A 17,381-nucleotide genomic window follows, 5' to 3' on the forward strand; every position below is an offset into this window, starting at 1 on the left:
ATAGAAAATGTAGTCACTGCAGGTTTGTTCTTTTAAATAAAAATGAGACGAGCCTCGCCCAATAAAAAAAACCAATTGCGGGGCCCTCAATAATCGGTCATAATAAATACTTAGAATTTGGGATGGATTGTTTAGTGAATTTCACTGCCTTCCCCAAAGATAATAACGCGTTAGCCTCTTTAGACGCGATTTAATTAAATTACTTTCTTAAACTCGGGTGCACATTTATGTGACCCAAATCCAAATCTCAGCGGAGTTGAAATGTATCTCTAATCACGGGTACATTGATTGTGACGTGGTTCGAGATGTGTTTCCACGATGTTGCAATTCTTGATAAAAATAACAGTAAATGATAAAAGCGGTTAAAAGTTAAATTTTGCACATAGGTTCAACATGTATTAAATCAGATAATCAAGCCGAATATGACAGTTGAGCGATCGTGCTAGAACCACGGAACTCGGGAATGCCTAACACCTTCTCCCGGGTTAACAGAATTCCTTATCCGGATTTCTGGTGCGCAGACTGTAATATGGAGTCATTCTTTTCCTCGATTCGGGATTAAATTGGTGACTTGGGACACCCTAAATCTCCCAAGTGGCGACTCTGAAATAAATAAATAAATCCCTTTTCGATTGTCCTTTAATTGGAAAAAAACTCCTACGCCCCTCGCGGGGGCGGAAAAAGGAGGTGTGACAGCTCTGGCGACTCTGCTGGGGAAAGATACCCAGAACCACTGGTTCAGGGTTAGAAATTCGAGCTTAGATAAATTGTTATATTTGGTTTTATCTGATTTTGTTACATGTTTGGGCTCAATGTGCTAAATGATGCTTTTACCGCTTCGATATTATCTGAACTGTATATAAACTGTGCCGAAACCCTTCTATTCTTACCTCTGGGGAGGAGCTCGCTGGTCGAGACTCCCTATTCTGTTAGTGTCAATACCTGAAATAAGTAAGAGGCCGGACAAGTTACAAAGCCGGACGATCCCGCGGGTCCCCGGTACGTAGCCCCCTCCTCGACTCGAGTTGTCCGCTCGAGTACACAGTCTAGAACAAATACCCAGGTTATGAACCTAGAATAACTCAGCTTCATGCCGGATCCCTAGTAGGAACGTTTGTTTGCATCATGTGCATTTGACTTTGGAGGCTCAACACAGGGGTTGGGTCTGTCTAGGACAGGTGTACCAAAAATGAAAATGACCATCCTGATGCATCTTACTTGCTGCTACTTGCGCATTTATTTGATTCAGACTTGTGTGTTGACCATTTTTGAATATCAGGAATATTGTGAAATTGAGGAAAAAAAATAGTGGTTAGGGAATTGATTGTTTATTTTTGAAAAAAACCCAATGCCTAAATACTGTCAAAACTCTGCCGAAATTTTGAGAAAATGAGAAAAAAATGTCTTATTAGTTTATTTTATTAAAAGCAAAGGAAAAATAGAAAAAAAAAGTCGTTGTTCTGTCCTGTTTTTTTTTTTAAAAAAAATAGAAAAAATAGTTTGTCTTGCCATGAAAATGAAAATGAAAAAGAGTCTTGTTTTAAAATGTTTATTTATTTATTTATTTGTTTATGAAAATGCCAAAATAAAAAATAAAAAGAGTCGGGCGTTGAAAGTGGTTTTATTATTTGTTGCAAATATATATATATATATATATATATATATATATATATATATATATATATATATATATATATATATATATATAAATCCAAAAGTTTTTCTTTATTTCCAAAAAATATATATGTATCTTTATTTGTTGCAAAAATATTTGTCTTGCCAAAAGTCTAGAAAAGTTTTTTTTGACCCCCAATTTTCAAAACAAAAAATCCAAAAATATTTTCCATTATTGACTTCTTTAGAAAGTCTTTTTAATTATTTAAAATATATATATATATATATAATTTAAAAAAAAAAGATAAAAAACAATATAATAAAATAAAAATCCGAAAATATTTTCCGTCTTCTTTCAAAATTGAAAAGAAAATTCAAAATTCAAAAAATACTGTTAGAAGCATTTCTTTCATTGAAGGTAAAATTCCAAAAAAAACATTTTCTTAGAAATCCTTCTTTGCAAAAATGCCCCCTTTCTTCTTTATAAGTCTTTCCTTCAAAAAATAAAAAAAAATAAAAAAGGGGGTTAGTTCATTTACTTATTCTTGATCTGCCCGAACTACGCGGGTTTGATTCTCACCGGATGTGAGATACGTAGGCAACCCTCATCGGGTCCAACCTCCCATTTTGCTAAAATAGCCAAAAACAAATAATAATTAATAATAAAAAAAACATGTCAAAATTTTAATTTTGTCATAAATAAGTCGGGTGATGCTGTTTTGTCAAAAATAGTTGAATGTTCCCGAAAGGGACGCCGGAAGGCTGACATTGCATAAACAACCACTTGATGGGTCATGTTTAAGATTTGGTCCAGTTGACCCCCACAGCCTTAAAAATCTTTGTCCCCGAGACGTTGAAAGGCCGTGTTTGCAATATTGAGTTTTCTAATTTGAAAAACGATAAAAAGAGTCATAAATAAGTCAGGTGATGCTGTTTTGTCATAAATAGACGAATGTTCCCGAAAGGGACGCCGGAAGACCGACTTTGCATAAACAGCCACCTTTTGGGTCATGTTTAGGATTTTTGGTCCAGTTGACCCACACAGCCTTAAAAATCTTCGTCCCCGAGGCGCTGAGGGGCCGTGTTTGCAACACCAGGTTTTATTGTAATTTGAAAAAAAAACAAAGAGTCAGCGGTCAGGTGAACACCGTCTGGATTTTTAGTCAAAAATAAGCCAAGCCATCTTCGGCCGCGTCTTAAACCGTTCTTGCCGAAATAGCCTTAGAGTATCTTTCAGTTGTCGAAAGGCTATTTTCGTAAAAGAACGAACAAGGTTAAAGTGTCATAAAATAATCCTCCCCGGCCTCAAAATTCATGTGAAATTTGGAAGGGGCCACATTTGCAAAAATAACCGTTTGGTTGCATTTTGTCGAACAGAGAAAGGGAGCTGGCCGTTTGTTTTTGAGTTTGTAAAACTTTTGACTAGAATATGTGGGTCGTTTGATTTTCAAGTTTGTAGGTCATATTTAAACCTTTGAAACCCAGTTTGTTTTATTATGAAAATTGATAATTCAAAAAAAAATGTTTCATTATTATTACCTTTTAGTGGTCCGAACTACGCAAGGTCTGATTCATGCGGGGTCATGATACGTAGGCAATCTCCATAAGATTCGACCACCACTGAAAAAGAAAAAAAGAGAGAAAGAAAAATAAAGGAAAGCGCGAGTGCATCGCATTTCTGATAGAACAGTTTAACTGCTTAGGTGCATTGCATCTCTGATATATGATTGTCTGTCAAATGCCCTAACACTAACGTGATGGCTTCCCTTTGCTGTGTTCATATATAGAAAAGTGGTTGGTTGTGGTAACTCCTCCCTACAAAGCAAATGACACAGAACCTCAGAACAGAGTGGGTCGGTACTGATGACCGACAACAATTGGTCGAACGAAACAACGGGTTGGTAGAAGAAGTGAAAATGCTGAGACAGCATGTGGCAGACATGTATCAGGCATGGATAACTGGGAAAACACCGCCCCCTCCACCGCCAAGCCTCTTGAACTCTGTCATTTCCCAATCACCCAACACCATAACGGAAGATCCCCCATACTCTCCATCCCAACCCACTTATGGCAGCTTTCCCAGCTACCCGAGTAGCTCCATCACTCATCAACACTACTCCCCTCCCCAACACTACTATTCTCCACGAGATTCCCAAGGACGGACTTCACTGTCCAAATACCCAACTCCACAGAAGGCCTATCCACCCTCACAAGCCTACCGGAAGCCCCCTGGATCAGGTTTCCGGCCCAATCAAGCATTTAGGAACGAGAGGTTGCTGAAACGAGGAAAGGCTCTCACCCCTATCGGAGTATCTTATGCCAGTCTGTTTGAAAGACTAAGGCATGCTGGCTTGATTGAGCCACTCCCCGCATGTACTCCAAATCCACGTGCAAGGAACTTTGATCCGGCAGCACGATGCGCATACCACTCCAATGTCAGAGGACATAGCATTGAAGACTGTCATTCCTTGAAAAAGGAAATAGAAAGAATGATTCAGGGAGGGGCAATTGTGATCAATGACAGTGACATGGAGCACGCGAATCCTCTTGAGAGCTCGCTGACCAAGGTTGATGATGTTGAAGCTGGTAATGGTTTTGGCAATATTGACGCAAAGCTCAATGGCTAAGATGTCAGGTTTGATAATTGGGAGGGCGCTTCGTTCCTTGGTTATCAAAAGAGAAGTTTTTGATGGTTTATTTTGTTGTCATTTCTGTTGACCGGATTATTCTTAGGGTTGTGTCAAACTTTCTTATCTTTCCATTTGTCATAGCGGTTTGTTTAAGTTTTGTCCAGTTTGTTTTTTGGGTTTGGTTTTGGTTTGTTTTGTTTTGTTATTCAAACCATTTCACCGGTAGTCTAATGCAAAATCCAGTCTTTTATTATTTCCAGTCATCTTTTTTGTTTAGTCCTTTTATCATTTTTGTTCAATGTCGATTCTAGTGACATGACATGCGCACACAGTTCGGGCCTAATCTTAAAAGTTAATCATAAAACCCTGGAGAGGTGATCAGAACATTTAAAGAAAATAAGGACTGTTTGAGATTATTCAGAGCTCGAGTCATATGGAACTGGGGCAAGTAAAACATAAAGAAAACCGTTAAAAGCAAGATTCGCCAAATTGACATAAGGGTCTTCATGATAATGAGAAGTGAGAGTGTCGCCCAACGGTGCTTTAGAAATGACAAATGAAAAAGCAAATGTGTGAATATAATTGTCAAGTCCAGCACCATCAGAAGAGGCTACAAATCTTTGTTTAATTGTGTTGTTTGCACTTGGCATGTTTTGAAGACTGGAATGACGAAGGCATTTTGTTCTGCCACCTAAACACTTTATCCTTCGTTACCCCTTTTAAGCCTTATTTATTTTCTTTGATACCCCTCGTTCGGAATCAGTAGAAACGACTAGAAAACGCAAGCATGGCAGGGAAACAAAAGAAAAAAAACCAACAAAACCAAAAAAAAGAAAAAAAAAGGAAAACGATAAAAGAAGAGAAAAATGATAACAAAAAAAAAACAAAAGAAAGTCAGAAGAAAGCGGAGGAATTGGGAACTACGTTTGACCTGATTCCTCAAAGAGGATACGTAGGCGCTTTACGACTCGGTCATAGGGTGCATAATGTGCATAATGTGCGCAGTATGCATAGTGTAACATAGTATAATAAATAAATAATCCCTAAGCAAGAAACTGGGGCAAGGGTTGCGCTTAGCAAATATGATTCCGAAGGTTATAATTTTGAACCCCAAATTTATTTTGTTTTTTGAGCCTTTAATACCCTTTCTTTCTAGCCTATCCAAAAACCCACATTACGGTCCAAATAAAGACCTTCTGATCAGTCTTCAAAAGATGCCAAGTCAGACAAATGAGAGTCTTACCGGTGAACATAACACTCTGTTCCATAGCAGAAATGGCTCTAATTTCCATCAGAGAGAGTCATACCTGCAACACTCCAAATCCCCAGTTGGAAAGTAATACAAATGAGAGAGTCTTATCGGCGAAAATCTTTACGGACACCGTAAGGCGATGAAAGCTGAGAGAGAAAAAAAACAAAATAAGAGAGGCTTGATAGTGAAAACCCTTCGGGCACTACAAGTCGAATAAGATTGAGAATCAGATGGGGAATCGCCAATTGAAGGTCTTGAAAGACGATTGACGGCGGAGGATAGGCCGCAGGTGCATGTCATGACCATTAGAGTCGGTATCTGCGTTTGATAGGGTTTTATTTATAGTTTCTTTTGTTAAAGAGTCATCTTTTTCCTTTGTCTTTTTATTCTGTCCCCTTTTATCTTTTCCTTTCATAGAAAAATACCCCAATAGAGTCTGTTTGGTCAGCACAAGTGAGAATTGACTTCAAAATATGCCAACAGCTTTACAATTATGCAAGATGAGATCTGGCGAGTACATCCAAGTGGTATAGTCAGCAAGGAACAAACGCGAGGCCAATGTCAAGAAAGATATCCCCAGCAAAAGGGAATTGACAAAAGGATTGACGAGTGTCAAGAGGGATACCCTTGCCGAAATCAAAGGTTATAAACCTCAAGGCCAAGGCCCGTGAACAAAGCAAGGAAAGCAGTGAGCATGATTTGGGAAATTCATACTAGACTAAAAGGTCGGGAAAATGCCAGTTTCCAAGCTATGCCACAAAAGAAGAGGAATATCCCCAGCAGGAAGGGATTATCCCCAACAAATAATATCATCCCCAACAAGTTGTGGAACGCAGAGCAAGGAAGGAGAAAGGGAAAAAGCCATCCCAGTAGGAGTATCATAACCAACCACCATGTTTTAAACTAACAAATTTTCTTTGATTTGAAACAGGTAAAGGAAATGGCATTGATGCCAGAAATGCATGCCACAAGGGATATTATCAAACTGGGGCAGAAAATTTTCCTTCCATTTAGAAAATTTTCTGGAAGTCAGGTACCCATTCCGGGAAGAATAAAGATAACGCCAGTCTCAAAGGAAGTGGTCTTAGAACCAGTGTTGCCCCCAACATAATAAGTTTCAATGGAGGAAGTTGTTCCCCAGCAAAGGGATAAAACTTGAGCTCAGGAAAAACAAGAGACCAGCATCATTCCCAACAGCCTTCCGAAGAGTGAAGCACTAGTTTTGAAGGAATCAGAATCCCCCAGCAATGTTATCCTCGACAGCGTTATCCCCAGCTGATAACATTCTATCCCCCAACAGGTAAGTAAATAATTCCCCAACAGTGTTATCCCCAGCAGTTTTAAGGAGTCCAACACAAGTTTGGTGAAAATCGGTATCCTCAGCGGTTCCTTTCGGGGAAAGGCAAAACGAGTCTTAAGGGAGTTAGTCTTCGAAGGAAGAAACTATAAAAAAAATAAAAAAAAGAAAAAAAAAGAAAAAGAAAAAAAGGGGGAAGTAGTTTGCAGAGGAATGAAACATCCTACTTAAAAGAAAGTAATTTTGGAAGGAGTAAGATAACATATTTACTCAGCAGAGTTATCCTCAGCAGTGTTATCTCCAGCGGATCATCGAGATGTAGAAGCATCCTCGACAGAGTTTCGACCAAGTTTCAAGAGGGTCGTACAACTGTTACAACCCATATCCACATGTGTTAGTTCATGCCATATATTAGTTAACATAAATCCAAGAAGGAATTATCTTTGAGATGATAAGAAGTCTATCCTATTGGTCTTAAGTGATACAAGAGTGTATAAGGGTGATTAACCAGTATTAGAAGTTAAACGAATCAAGGATGTTGTAACTCGAATTTTCAGGTAATCTAGCGGTGCTTAATACACTCAAGAGGTCATTTATGAAGGTATTTTAATCATATAATATCCGTATCATAAGTCTTGAAGTCAAACGAGTTATGAAACAAAAGTCGACAAAAGTTGTCGCAACTTAGGTTCATAATTTTACTTAAATATTAGGTCAAATGTTTCTAATATTTTCTCCTAATTTACAAGGAATTACGGGGTGATCTACCAACAAAATTAAAGATATATGAGTCTAGTTTCCAATGCATTAAACCGTTCATCGATACGATCTCGGAGTAGAGAGATATTCGCGTTTTCGCGAGACTGCGCCAAGCACCTCTCTATGGGGCCCACTAAGTCGGTTTAAGATATTTGGACCTATATAGGATGCCTCCAACCCGTTTTAAGTCATTTCTTCTCACTATTTTCAGACCTTAGAACCCTAGGAACATCCTCTCAAGTTTCTCTCAAGATTCAAGACCCCAAAAAAGGGCAAATAACACAAATCAAGTGTCGGGAATTCCGTGGCGCTAGTAAGTCTCTTGTTCTTCTTGTTGTTGCTCATTTTTGTGTCGTTTCAGCTCATGTGGGAGGTTGTTTTAAAGGGTTTATGTTCTGTAAATACTCCCTCATGTTCTTAATATCAATCCTAGGTGATTTCAAGCCTTCTAAAGTGATTCTAGTGCCGAAAAACGCTAATTGATCGCTAGTTTCGCTCTTTTGTTGTTGTGGCAGCATTGGAGGGATATTTCATGGAAATTTAAGGTCAAATTGTAGTTGTTCTTTTTGTATAAAGACTAAGGAGTTTTGACAATTGCATAGCTTGAGATTGGGGCAGTATATACAAGGTATGTGAGGCTATCCCTTTCCTTCTTTTGCACGACTCCGATTTTACATAATGTAATGAACGAGCTTCCAAGATACTCTACTCTTAGAAGCTAGCAGTACTTACATTGTTTTCCCTCTTATGGAATGATTGATGTTAATGTTGCTTCTCTTATTCTTATGTTATCAATGTTGTTCGTACTTCTTAAATCTTATAAGGTTCATAGTGAAGAGTTAGTCCTAATAACGCGTACAGAGGATACCGACCTTACGTCACTCCGAAAGGTTTAGAATGTGATTCCATGAGTCGAGCATGCATTATATATATGTATCTATTTTACTCTACCGAGCCACGCTATAGTTGGCCGGGTACGGCACCTATTGTGCAACCACTGATTAGTTGGGTTTTACCGAGCTCCACGTGGCTGGGTACGATTCTACCGAGCCTATTATGGCCGGGTACGATATGATGATAATGATGCCCACAGAGGCGAATGCTTTAAAGGTTTATGTATTTATACATATGTATCATGCATTTCATGTAAGTAGCCCTCAAAGGTACTAAGATGTTACAGGTTGTATATTCTCTATCCTTGCTTACATTACTGATTGTATTTATGGTTCCTTGCCTTACATACTCACTACTTTATTCGTACTGACGTCCTTTTATTTGTGGACGCTACATGTCGTGCTGCAGGTCCTGATGGACAGGCAGGTGCAGCTCCCCCACTACAGTAGACTGTCCAATTCAGCGGTGATTGGCGAGATCCCTTCTCCGGACTTGCCTTGGTCTTGGTATGCAATTTTTGTTATAGACATTATGGGTATGTCGGGGCCCTGTTCCGGCTATGCTGCAGCACTTACGTTCTTTTAGAGGCTCATAGACAGGTGTCGACTCATGTATGGTTTGGTATTCCTTGTCGGCTAGTTTTTGTTGTATAGTTTTCATAGTAGCGTGGTAGCTCATACCTTATATGTAGTTTTTTGATTGTCTAGTCATCCCCTGCTTTGTATGTTCATGCCGTCATACTTTATTGCTGGTTGTCCATGATCCAGGTCTACCATTTATATTGATCTCGTCAGCCCTAAAAGATAATAATGAAGGTTAGATGAAATGTACGTTGGTGCTCGACAAGTGTGGTCGGGTGCTAGTCATGGCCCTCCAGTTTGGGTCGTGACAAACTTGGTATCAGAGCAAGTCTTTCCTAGGGGTTGTCTATGAGCCGTGTCTAGTAGAGTCTTGATTATGGATGTGTAGCGCGCCACATTTATAATCAGGAGGCTACATGACATCTAGGGTTGTTACCTTCTTCCTGAATCTAGATCGTGCGTATAGTTGAGTCGTAAGTGTTCGTCTCTAATATTCACCTTGTTTTTTTCAGTGATGCCTTCGACTAGGAAGCAAACGATTAGTAGACGGCTTGATACAGCAGCGGGAGAGGGTACCAGTCAGGTGCCCCAAGTCAGAGTAGGACAAAGTGAGGCTCAAAGTGAGATGCCCTCTCATACCTCATCTACTCCATCTCCTCCAGAGGGTATTAGAAGGCACCCAGCGCCTCCAGTTCCTCCGTCTGGCACTCCAGACCAGGATATGCAGAGTGCTTTGCAGTTATTGACTAGCTTGGTAGCTGCTCAGGCTCAGAGGCAGAATACAGGTGCTGCTGAGAAACCAGTTAGTACAAGAGTTCGTGATTTTATTAATTTAGACCCTCCAATGTTTACCGGATCAGACCCCAAGGAGGACCCACAGACTTTTATTGACCAGGTTCATCGTACACTTCGGGTTATGCATGTTAGTGATACAGAGGCAGTAGAGTTGGCTTCTTATCGGCTACGGGATTTAGCGGTTCTCTGGTATGATAGTTGGGAGAGATCCAGGGGTCCGAACCCTCCTCCAGCTGTGTGGAAGGAATTTTCTGAGGCCTTTCTTCGTCACTACTTTCCAGTTGAGATACGACGAGCTAGAGCTGATAAGTTCTTGAACCTTAGACAAGGTAATATGAGTGTGCGAGAGTACAATGTGCAGTTTGATTCTTTGGCAAGGTATGCTCCCCATATGGTGGCCGAGATGAGTGATAGGGTGCATATGTTCGTGAATGGGTTGGGACCACATCTGATAAATGAGTGTACGACAACCTCCTTGGTGGAGGGCATGGATATTTCCCGTATTCAAGCTTATGCCCAGACCCTAGAGGATCGTAAGCGCCAGCAGAGGGCAGTTAGGGAGCAGGATAGAGGCCAGCATAAGAGGGCGAGATTTGCAGGGTATTCTGATGACTTCAGAGGCCGCATCAGGCCACAGTTTTCGAGGAGTTTGGCGCCACCTGTAGCTAGTTCTCCTCCACAGTTTCAGAGGCCTCGATATGATCGATCCTATTCTGGTCCAGGTCAGAGTTCGCGGGCATCTGGCTTGCAACATCACAGGGATACTAGTCATATGAGACCCCCAACACCACATTGTTATCAGTGCGGCAAGGCCCACTTTGGACTGTGTCGTCGAGGTTCTGATGCATGCTATTCGTGCGGGCAACCTGGCCATATGATGCGGGATTGTCCTAATAGAGGAGGTGATGGTATGGCTCAGCCGACTGGATCTGTGTCTGGTTCTTCCTCATCAGTTCGACCTCCAGCACGGGGTTTTCAGCAATCGACAGGTCGTGGTAGGGGTAGAGGTGCAGTGCCGAGTTCGAGTGGTGCTCAAAATCGAACCTATGCTCTAGTAGGTCGACAGGATCTTGAGTCGTCTCCAGATGTTGTTACAGGTATTATATCTGTGTTTTCTTATGATGTATATGCGCTGATTGATCCAGGATCTACATTATCATATGTTACACCCTTTGTGGCTAATAAGTTTGGCATTGAACCTGAATTGATAAGTAAACCCCTTGCGGTATCTACTCCAATAGGATATTTTGTGATTGCTAGAAGGGTATATAGAGGTTGCACTGTGATGATTTGTAGTCGTCAAACCTCGGCAAATTTATTTGAGTTAGAAATGGTTGATTTTGATGTGATAATGGGAATGGACTGGTTGGCCTCATGCTATGCAAATGTTGTCTATCGTACGAAGATGGTTAGGTTCCAATTTCTGGGTGAACCTGTCATTGAATGGAAAGGGAACATTGCTACACCGAAAGGTAGGTTTATTTCCTATCTTAAGGCAAGGAAAATGATCTCAAAAGGTTACATTTATCATCTCGTTCGCGTTAGGGATACGGAGGCGAAACCGCCTACTTTACAATCAATCCCTGTGGTCAACGAATTCCCAGATGTTTTCCCAGATGAACTCCCAGGCCTTCCTCCTGAAAGGGAAATTGAGTTTAGCATTGATGTGTTGCCTGACACTCAACCGATCTCTATTCCTCCATACAGAATGGCCCCGGCAGAGTTGCGAGAGTTGAAGGTGCAGTTGAAGGACTTGCTGGATAAGGGCTTTATTAGGCCTAGCACTTCACCTTGGGGTGCACCAGTCCTATTCGTGCGGAAGAAAGACGGGTCGTTACGGATGTGTATCGACTATCGACAGTTGAATAAGTCTACTATAAAGAACAAGTATCCACTTCCAAGAATTGATGACCTGTTTGACCAACTCCAGGGTGCCAAGTATTTCTCTAAGATTGATTTACGTTCAGGGTATCATCAGGTAAGGGTTAGGGAGAAAGATATTCCAAAGACGGCCTTCCGGACAAGATATGGGCACTTTGAGTTCTTGGTGATGTCGTTCGGGCTAACAAATGCCCCAACAGCTTTTATGGATCTCATGAATACTATATTCAGGCCCTATCTTGATGTGTTCATGATTGTATTCATTGATGACATTCTAGTGTATTCTCGTTCGGAGGCGGAACATGCGGGCCACTTGCGGATAGTATTACAGACGCTTCAGGATCGTAAGTTATATGCTAAGCTCTCCAAATGTGAATTCTGGCTGAACTCAGTAGTATTCCTTGGCCATGTGATATCTAATGAGGGTATTAATGTCGACACTCATGAAGATCGATGCAGTAAAAAATTGGCCGAGACCTACAACACCATCAGAAGTCCGCAGCTTCCTAGGGCTAGCAGGATATTATAGGCGGTTTGTAGAAGGATTTTCCTCTATATCATCACCATTGACTAAGTTAACACAAAAAGCTACCAAATTCCAGTGGTCTGACACTTGTGAACGTAGTTTTCAGGAGCTGAAGAATCGATTGACATCTACACCAGTGCTCACTCTTCCTGAAGGAACAGAAGGTTATGTGGTATATTGTGATGCCTCAGGTATAGGTTTGGGGTGCGTATTGATGCAGCGTGGGAATGTGATTGCTTATGCATCAAGACAATTGAAGAAGCATGAAAAGAATTATCCAACCCATGATTTGGAATTGGCTGTAGTAATATATGCTTTGAAGATATGGCGGCACTACTTATACGGCGTCCATGTTGACATCTACACAGATCACAAGAGTTTACAATACATCTTCAAGCAAAAAGAGTTGAATTTGAGGCAGCGTAGGTGGCTTGAATTATTGAAAGACTACGACGTCGAGATATTGTATCATCCCGGTAAAGCCAATGTTGTGGTAGACGCTCTCAGCCGTAAATCAATGGGAAGCTTAGTACATATTGAGGCAGGTAGATGGGGGTTGATTAAAGAGCTTCATCAGCTAGCCAATATGAGAATCAGATTGTTAGACTCTAATGCTGGAGGTGTTACTGTAAAGAATACATCAGAATCATCTTTGGTAGCCGAGGTAAAAGCACAACAATATGAAAATCCTATCTTAGTACGATTAAGAGAAAGCATTCAACAGTGTAAAAGTATGGCTTTTGGGATCGGAAAAGATGGGGCACTGAGATACCAGAGCCGATTGTGTGTGCCTAATGTGGCAGGGTTGCGAGAGAAGATTATGAATGAGATTCATCAATCCCGATATTCCATCCATCCCGGCTCGACAAAGATGTATCATGATGTCAAGGAGCAATATTGGTGGGATAATATGAAGAAGTCTATTGCAGAATTTGTAGCCCAGTGTCCCAATTGTCAACAAGTAAAGATAGAACATCAGAAACCCGGTGGATTGCTTCAAAATATAGAGATTCCGACCTGGAAGTGGGAGGTGATTAATATGGACTTCATTATTGGATTACCTCGCTCTTATCATAAGTTTGACTCCATCTGGGTGATAATTGATCGACTTACAAAATGTGCCCATTTTCTGCTAGTGAAGACAACTTACACGGCTGAAGATTATGCAAAGTTGTATATCAAGGAGATTGTTAGGCTTCATGGTGTGCCCATATCTATTATATCAGACCGAGGAGCTCAATTTACGGCTAACTTTTGGAGGTCTTTCCAGAAGGGTTTAGGCACACAGGTAAATCTCAGCACTACATTTCATCCGCAGACTGACGGACAGGCTGAACGTACCATTCAGACACTGAAAGATATGCTACGAGCATGTGTTCTAGATTTTAAGGGGAATTGGGATGATCATCTTCCACTCATAGAATTCGCCTATAACAATAACTACCATTCCAGTATTAAAATGGCCCCATACGAGGCACTATACGGGAGGAGATGTAGATCACCAGTTGGATGGTTCGAAGTTGGTGTAACAGAATTATATGGACCAGATTTGATTCACCAAGCTATTGAGAAGGTGAAAGTGATACAGGAGTGATTGAGGACGGCACAAAGCAGGCAAAAATCTTATTCTGATGTCCGACGTCGTGATCTAGAGTTTGAGGTTGGTGATTGGGTTTCCTGAGGATCTCACCAATGAAGGGTATTATGCGTTTTGGGAAGAAAGGTAAGCTTAGTCCAAGGTATATCGGGCCGTATAAAATTCTTCGACGAATTGGGCAGGTTGCTTATGAGTTAGAATTGCCATCCGAATTGGAATTTGTCCACCCGGTATTCCATGTATCTATGTTGAGAAAATGTATTGGAGACCCTTCTCGAGTCATCCCTATCAAAGATGTACAAGTTACAGAGGACCTATCATATGAAGAAGTGCCAGTGGCGATATTAGATCGGCAAGTCCGCAAGCTGAGAACAAAAGATGTAGCTTCCGTCAAAGTATTGTGGAGGAACAAAAATATGGAAGAAATGACATGGGAAGCAGAAGAGGAGATGAAGTCTAAATACCCTTACTTATTCAAGAATGAATATAACAAGGATGCTGGTGGAAGACATGATACATTGGAAGAAGAAACGGCTCTATGAGGTAAGCAATAATTTGAGAATACTCCTCCTTAATACAAAATGGTGATATGTAGATAATGTAAATACACATAATGCTTTGTGTAGCCTTGTGAAGCCATATGTTGGGCTTAATTACTTGCAAGTTTTGCTAGTGACCATTTTATAGGGGAAAATTGATCGGAAATTTCCATTGGAATCCACGATGATTTAAACTCCCTATAAACCCTTACATTCGAGGACGAATGTTCCTAAGTGGGGGAGGGTGTTACAACCCATATCCACATGTGTTAGTTCATGCCATATATTAGTTAACATAAATCCAATAAGGAATTATCTTTGAGATGATAAGAAGTATATCCTATTGGTCTTAAGTGATACAAGAGTGTATAAGGGTGATTAACCAGTATTAGTAAATTTAAACGAATCAAGGATGTTGTAACTCGACTTTTCAGGTAATCTAGCGGTGCTTAATACACTCAAGAGGTCATTTATGAAGGTATTTTAATCATATAATATCTGTATCATAAGTCTTGAAGTCAAACGAGTTATGAAACAAAAGTCGACAAAAGTTGTCGCAACTTAGGTTCATAATTTTACTTAAATATTAGGTCAAATGTTTCTAATCTTTTCTCATAATTTACAAGGAATTACGGGGTGATCTACCAACCAAATTAAAGATTTATGAGTCTAGTTTCCAATTCATTAAACCGTTCATCGATACGATCTTGGAGTAGAGAGATATTCGCGTTTTTGCCAGACTGCGCCATGCACCTCTCTATGGGGCCCACTAAGTCGGTTTAAGATATTTGGACCTATATAGGATGCCTCCAACCCGTTTTAAGTCATTTCTTCTCACTATTTTCAGACCTTAGAACCCTAGGAATATCCTCTCAAGGTTCTCTCAAGATTCAAGACCCAAAAAAAGGGCAAACAACACAAATCAAGTGTCGGGAATTCCGTGGCGCTAATAAGTCTCTTGTTCTTCTTGTTGTTGCTCATTTTTGTGTCGTTTCAGCTCGTGTGGGAGGTTGTTTTAAAGGTTTTATGTTCTGTAAATACTCCCTCATGTTCTTAATATCAATCCTAGGTGATTTCAAGCCTTCTAAAGTGATTCTAGTGCCGAAAAACACTAATTGATCGCTAGTTTCGCTTTTTTGTTGTTGTGGCAGCATTGGAGGGATATTTCATGGAAATTTAAGGTCAAATTGGAGTTGTTCTTTCTGTATAAAGACTAAGGAGTTTTGACAATTGCATAGCTTGAGATTGGGGCAGTATATACAAGGTATGTGAGGCTATCCCTTTCCTTCTTTTGCACGACTCCGATTGTACATAATGTAATGAACGAGCTTCCAAGATACTCTACTCTTAGAAGCTAGCAGTACTTACATTGTTTTCCCTCTTATGGAACGATTGATGTTAATGTTGCTTCTCTTATTCTTATGGTATCAATGTTGTTCGTACTTCTTAAATCTTATAAGGTTCATAGTGAAGAGTTAGTCCTAATAACGCGTACAGAGGATACCGACCTTACGTCACTCCGAAAGGTTTAGAATGTGATTCCATGAGTCGAGCATGCATTATATATATGTATCTATTTTACTCTACCGAGCCACGCTATAGTTGGCCGGGTACGGCACCTATTGTGCAACCACTGATCAGTTGGGTTTTACCGAGCTCCACGTGACCGGGTACGATTCTACCGAGCCTATTATGGCCGGGTACGATATGATGATAATGATGCCCACAGAGGCGAATGCTTTAAAGGTTTATGTATTTATACATATGTATCATGCATTTCATGTAAGTAGCCCTCAGAGGTACTAAGATGTTACAGGTTGTATATTCTCTATCCTTGCTTACATTACTGATCATATTTATGGTTCCTTGCCTTACATACTCAGTACTTTATTCGTACTGACGTCCTTTTATTTGTGGACGCTGCATGTCGTGCTGCAGGTCCTGATAGACAGGCAGGTGAAGCTCCCCCACCACAGTAGACTGTCCAGTTCAGCGGTGATTGGCGAGATCCCTTCTCCGGACTTGCCTTGGTCTTGGTATGCAATTTTTGTTATAGACATTATGGGTATGTCGGGGCCCTGTTCCGGCTATGTTGCAGCACTTACGTTCTTTTAGAGGCTCATAGACAGGTGTCGACTCATGTATGGTTTGGTATGCCTTGTCGGCTAGTTTTTGTTGTATAGTCTTTCATAGTAGCGTGGTAGCTCATAACTTATATGTAGTTTTTTGATTGTCTAGTCATCCCCTGCTTTGTATGTTCATGCCATCATACTTTATTGCTGGTTGTCCATGATCTAGGTCTACCATTTATATTGATCTCGTCAGCCCTAAAAGATAATAATGAAGGTTAGATGAAATGTACGTTGGTGATCGACAAGTGTGGTCGGGTGCTAGTCATGGCCATCCAGTTTGGGTCGTGACAACAACCCAGAGTGGGTAAGGAAGAAAAGGAAAATTCATCCCCAGCAAAATCGAGGGAAGACAACACAGGTAAGTAAAATAATTTAGGAATAGGGAAATGGTTCACGCATAGGAGATGCATTTCCTCCTAAGTTTGTTTTACCCCTAGGAGACGCACTTCCTAAGTTTATTTTTACCCATAGGAGAGGCATTTCCTCCTAAGTTTAGTTTGCACTTCCTAAGTTTATTTTTACCCATAGGAGAGGCATTTCCTCCTAAATTTAGTTTTACCCATAGGAGAGGCATTTCCTCCTAAGTTTGTTTTACCCATAGGAGATGTATTTCCTCCTAAGTTTGTTTTTACCCATAAGAGATGCATTTCCTCCTAAGTTTGTTTTTACCCCTAGGAGATGCACTTCCTAAGTTTGTTTTTACCCATAGGAGATGCTTCCTAAGTTTGTTTTTACCCATAGGAGATGCATTGCCTCCTAAGTTTGTTTTTACCCATAGGAGATGCATTTCCTCCTAAGTTTGTTTTTACCCATAGGAGATGCATTTTCTCCTAAGTTCATTTTTACCCATAGGAGATGCATTTCCTCCTAAGTTTGTTTTTACC

The 17,381-nt window shown here is 40.5% G+C and overlaps 1 long non-coding RNA gene across 2 annotated transcripts; it reads left to right on the forward strand.

Annotated features, from left to right (window-relative positions):
• Positions 1-8,047: 8,047 nt before the first annotated feature.
• LOC142164877 (uncharacterized) lies at positions 8,048-16,514 on the forward strand. 2 transcript variants are annotated; one of them, XR_012695953.1, is made up of 3 exons: positions 8,048-8,180; positions 15,517-15,629; positions 16,304-16,514. It is a non-coding gene; the product is annotated as an uncharacterized LOC142164877 (long non-coding RNA). The 2 variants fall into 2 exon arrangements; XR_012695952.1 differs by lacking the exon at positions 8,048-8,180 and adding an exon at positions 8,853-8,952.
• The last annotated feature ends 867 nt before the right edge of the window (positions 16,515-17,381 follow it).

This window comes from Nicotiana tabacum, chromosome 10, assembly GCF_000715075.1.
Source record: "Nicotiana tabacum cultivar K326 chromosome 10, ASM71507v2, whole genome shotgun sequence".
In the NCBI taxonomy this organism is placed as follows: domain Eukaryota; kingdom Viridiplantae; phylum Streptophyta; class Magnoliopsida; order Solanales; family Solanaceae; genus Nicotiana; species Nicotiana tabacum.